Here is a 6000-nt window from a genome sequence, read left to right on the forward strand (position 1 = left end):
CCTCCGCAACCGCGGTGCTATAGTGACGCCCCTGATGCATTCATTATATCCCGCATTGATTATTGCAATAGTCTCCTAACTGGTCTTCTCAAGAACAGACTCTCACCACTGCAATCCATTAAAAATGCTGCTGCTAGGCTGATCTTCCTAGCAAGACGCTCATCGTCTGCTGATTTGCTCTGCCAGTCCCTCCATTGGTTACCTGTGTTTTACCGTATTTAATATAAAACCCTTCTGCTAGCAAAGCTATTAACCATACTGCACCAGCATATATCTCTTTACTTATCTCAAAATATCTCCCATCTCGACCACTACGCTCTGCACAAGATCTGCGTCTCTCTTCTGCACGGATCACTAGCTCCTATTCACTATTACAGTACTTTCATCGGGCTGCTCCCACCCTATGGAATGCCCTTCCACGCACCATAAGACTCTCCGCTAGCCTCCAAACTTTTAAGCATTCCCTGAAAACTCACCTCTTCAGGCAAGCCTATCATATTTAAGTTCCATACACATAACCCTCTGAGGCACTTATGCATTATAAGGCTTCCCTACAAGCTATGCTACAGATGGGGCCGGTTTTATCTTTGCTGGCGAACCCGCGTGCGTCCCCCACGCACGCGCGTTTCAGTATCCGGGCGGCGAGGCGGACGCAATACTGTCCGCCTCCCGCTCGAGGGGGCAGGGGGGGGACCCGAGGGCACTGCGGGGGGTGCGGTCGCCCTGTGTGGGCACCGGGCGACCAAGGGCAGCACCGTCGGAAGGGGACGCGCGCGCACCTCATGCGCGCGGGTCCCCTTCCGGCATACAGATGGCGGCGGGGCAGGGGATGGCGATGGCGACGCCATCGCCATCACCTGCAAAGATGAATCCCGCTACATCTGTATTACTAGTGCCTGTCCTTGTGTTTACCTCCTATATCCCTATAGATTGTAAGCTTGCAGCAGGGCCCTCCTACCTCCAAGTCTGTCTGTTGTTACCCAGTTTGTTTTATCTCTGTTTACAATTGTAAAGCGCAACAGAATCTGCTGCGCTATATAAGAGACTGCAATGGAATCTGCTGCGCTATATAAGACACTGTAAATAAATAAATAAATACATACTGTATGTTTAATGTGGCTCTTTATTATTTTGTGCCCAGACACATAGCGTAGAGGTCATGAGTCTTTTCCCATTGAGTTTCTGGTAAGTTTTGAATTAGGTTCTTGTGAATTTGCCCTTTCTTACCTGCCACAAATTGCTGGAACTCATCAATTTTCATGCAATGGGCGAGATTCACTTACCAAAAAATGCCGTAAAAACCCAGTTTAGGGGTTTTACTGCATTTCATATGCAGCAAAGCCCCACCGCTGGGGCTTTGCCGCTGGAGGCTATGCCAGTTCTAGATGGCGTAACCCCATGGAAGCCTATGGGCTTCCCTTCGCATCCCTCGCCACCCCGTGCGACCCCAACCAATCTGCGCCACACCCCCTTCACCTGTGTCCGTGCAGCCTCCTGCTGTGATGCCCGGACCAGTGACCTCCTCCTTCCTGCACCTTTTCCGTATGCAGCAGCAGCAGCCGGGTAAGGGTCCAGGGAGGGAGGGAGGACCCAATGTACATTGCCGGACACAACGCAAAGGACAGTCATTACGCAAGAGCTGTCCTTTGCAATAATTATCACATATGTTAGTGTATATGCAATAATTATTTCTGCGGTAGCCGACGATGTGCGGCGGAGAGGGGCTGCGGATGTTAGTGCATCCCGCCCTAAATCTCACAAATCATCTATGATATCCTGTCACTTTGAGTGAAAAATTGCCAGAATCTCATCATAAATTTTGATGATTCAAACATAGTTGAGAATTTTCATCTTACTATATTCTGGTCTTGGTCTGTTATTGGCGACATATGATCACTTGTGATTAATTGTGACTATTTAGTGGTTTTTATTCATTCACAAGTAGATGGATGAATAAAATCAGATATTAGTTTATCTAGCCTATACTTACTATTAATGTCTAAATTAATTTAGCAGGATATAGTTATGTATTATATACTTTGCTAAAAAATCACATCAATTTTTTACTGTTATAGATGTGAGCCTAAATGATCCACATTCTGATTCACAACTTGTACCTCTTGTTTTACTGAAAATAATTTGACGTTAATTGGCTTTTGTATACACATTGTACTGTATATGTCCAAATAGCCATGTATGCTGCGTCTGTGTTCCTAAACATTAAAATGCTGCAACAGCATTTTCACGTTTAAATATCAGATTTAATAGGCATGGTATGCAACACTTATTAGTGCAAAGAAAACAAAAGCAGTAACTCTGTACACGCCAGATATATTTAGGTTACAACGAAGGGCTTGATTTAGACCTTTTTCGCTAGGCTGCATATACTCGCAGCCAAGGGAGCAGGTCAGAAACGTCCCTGCCTCCCACCCCCTCCACCAGCACCATGCGCATCCCCCCACTAGCAAGCGAGGAGATGTGTACGAGAACTGGGTGTGGTATAGGGTTCCGACAGTCGGGATCCCGACAGTCATTAGCCCGACATCGGGATCCCGACTGCCCGGACTCAGACAGCATGGTGAGCGCAACAAAGCCCCTAGCGGGCTTGCTGCGCTCGCCACGCAGCGGGCACGCTGGCTCGCTACGCTCACCAACTATTCTATTCTCCCTCTATGGGGGTCGTTGACCCACACGGGGGAAAATAGCGTGTGGCCGTCGGGCACCTGTCTGTCAGCGTTTTGACAGTCGGGATCCCGACGTTGGGTAACTGACTGTCGGGATCCCGACTGTCGGGACCGTGTCCGGCACCCACGAGAACTAAAAGGGCGGGATGCACTAAAGGAAAAATGTGGTTAACCTCCTTTTATCTGGGTTTTTACCATTTTTAGATGCACTAAACCCTGCTATACATACACGCAATGCGTCAGTAAGCCAGTCCTATACAGGTAGGCTGCTATAAATACATGCAATGAATCAGTAAGCCAGTGCTATACAGGGTAGGCTGTTATAGTTACATGCAATACATCAGCAAGGCAGTGTTATATAGGGTTAGCTGCTATAGTTACACACAATGGGGGGAATTTAATAGTTTGAGAGATTCAGAAAGCGAGAGATTTCCAGTTTTTTAAAGCGGCAATCATTTACACTGCAAAATCAAACTGGTTTTGCAACCACCTCTGGAGTGGCATGCGCCCCCAACAACACCTCTGGAGTGGCAGGCACCCCCCAACAACACCATCAGAGAGGTGCTAGCAGATACATAATGGGCGAGATTTATTGTGTTGACCGTTTTTGTGAAAATGCGATTTAAACTCAAATCGCCGTGTATCGCCATTTTTTTATATCACATTTTTTTCCAGAAATCGCGTATTGAATGGCTGGCGCAAAGCCGCCTGAAAAGTGCGATACATGGCGATAGACGGCGATAAGGTGCGAATTGAGTCGATGTAATACGCCATAAAAGTGTGATTTCCGGGTTAGGTTATGTGCGTATTAGCGGCCAACCGGAATGCGATTTACACCAATACACCTGAACAGCCCATACAACATGCTAACCTATTGGCCCACCTTAGTCCCTTGCAATACGCATCACACCCCCTATATAAAAGGGCGCAGACGCCATTTTACCCTTTGAAAGGGAGTAAGGCGTTTGAGATGGAGAGGAGAGGAGCAGTCATAAGGTGCAGAGGAGGCAGAGGGACATGCAGCTTGGGCCCAAACACCCCAACCACTAGGAGAGGTAGGGGAGTGAGAGGCAGCACTGCCAGAGGCAGGACAGGGAGAGCCAGCATGCTCCCAGCAAGAGCTGCGCCAGGGAGAGGCCACATGGTGAAAGCTGAGCAGGTGGCTATGGAGGATGAGGAGGAAGCAGGCACAAGCCAGGTGTCCTCACAGGAGGAACAGAGTGCCAGGCACACAGAGGAGGAGCTGCAAGAGGGGGATTTCTCAGAGGTGGACTGGCCTGTGCAGGAGGCAGAGGAAGCTGACTTGGAGGTGCTGGAGGAAGAACCAGGACAGGAGGAGGAGGAGGAGGAAGAGGGTGAGGCTGAAAATGTGGAGGAGGATGATGCAGCTCGTACAGCTAGTGGGAGGAAAGTCAGGTTCTCATATGAGGAGAATATGGCCCTGGTGCGTGCACTCCTGCCCCTGTATGACCGCCTACTTGGTCCTCACCATCATCGCACAAGTGTGGCAAGGAAGAAGGGGATGTGGGACAGTATCACCTCCGCGGTAAATGCAGTTAGCACACACAAGAGGAGTGTGCGCAACGTCAAAAAGCGATACAATGACATCAAGCGCCTCCTCAAAGCCAAGCTTGCCCTGGAGAGGAAAGAGGCCTGTCGCACAGGAGGTGGCCCTAGGCAGGAGGTCCACTTTAAGGCCTATGAGAGGCTGCTACGCCGAATCATCCCACCGGAGGTGCTTCCCGGCATCCACATTGCCGACACAGACAGGCCCCCCACTCCACCGCCAACTGGTAAGTGTCCACACATGTCAATGTAACATTTTGCTATGTCATGTGCGCATGCTATTATGGTGGTATGCTTTATGTGTCCAAAAGATTGCTGTGTGTGGAACTACATATCCCAGCAAAATCACATTTTGCTACCTTGCATTGCTAAATAATGGACTCTGCATTTTGCTGGGTTATGTAGTTCCACAGATCCAATTAATGTGTGCTGTCCTAAACACTGTAGGCCTGCAGTGTACTTGATTGTTAATCCATATCAATCCTCTGGGTAGTTTGAAAAGCACTTTACAGTCACTTTTACAGGTCTAATCTGCTGGTCTTTCCTGTTATTTGCAAGTGGATGCAAAATATCCAACACAGTCATAATACTCAAATAACCACTTCGGTTCAAAGTTTTCAAATTCCTTATGTAATCATATCATTGCTTCCGGTGGGGGCTGGGGATGGTCGCATGCTTGCGAGCTCCTGTCCACCGGAGCCTCCATCCTCGGCCCCCGGAGAAAGAGCCCCGTGGACGGCGGGTGGACGATGGGAGGACGATGGGGAGAGGGCAGGGAAGAAGCCCCCCCCCGCCCGGGAGAGGGCACCGCCGCAGCACCCGCACCGCAGAGACGCTGACGAACGGAAGGGACGTGAGTCAGCCCAGCCCCCGGCGCACAGCAGTCGGCCACGAGATCACCGCCACGGCCCCCGCAATTGAGGAGACGGAAGCGGCGAGGAGGAGGGGGACCCGGCCCGGCTCTGGACGGCTGCACGTGTCAGCTCAGTCCCCCGGCGCCCAGAACGCAGCACAAGACCCGGCCGCAGGAGCACAGCTCGCTCCCCCCCCCCCCTCCCCCATCGGCACCATCATCAGCCATCACAGTCGGCCACAAGGACACCGCACTGTGGAGACGGAAGCGGTGAGAAGGAGGGGGACCCGGCCCGGCTCTGGACGGCTGCACGTGCCAGCTCAGCCCCCAGCGTCCAGAATGCGGCACAGGACCCGGACACAGCTCGCCCCCCCCCCCATCGGCACCATCGGCATCGGGCGGCGTTACCCACCAAATGCTGCGGCACCGCACCCACCTATGTTACGTTGAAGTGGAGGTGGGATCATACCATCGGAGGCAGCGGCACGAAACTCAGCCCAGGGAGGGCTCAACTCCAGCCCCAGGCCTCACTATCTCTCCCCAGGCCCAGTGACTCTCTCTGCCCCCCCCCCCCCCCCCCCCAAACTCCCCCACACCACTCCATCCCCCACGCTGGCTTCTCCTTCAGGAAGATGGCGCCGCAAATGGCTGCCAAGGAACTGTGCATCTCAGCTATGTAACCCCCTCTGTGTTACCTGCCTGGCTGGTGCAGCGACCAGTGGCGCCGCGGATGGCTGCCTAGGCGCTGTGCTGCTCGGCGGGTAGGTTTTTCCATGTGTTCCCTGTATGACAAACTGTTCTGTCCGTGCTTATATTGTCACCCACCGACTGCTGCATCGACCAGTGGCGCCGCTGATGGCTGCCTAGGCGATGTGCTGCTTGGCGGGTATGTGTTCC

This window comes from Crinia signifera, chromosome 7, assembly GCF_055691185.1.
Source record: "Crinia signifera chromosome 7, ASM5569118v1, whole genome shotgun sequence".
Lineage (NCBI taxonomy): Eukaryota > Metazoa > Chordata > Amphibia > Anura > Myobatrachidae > Crinia > Crinia signifera.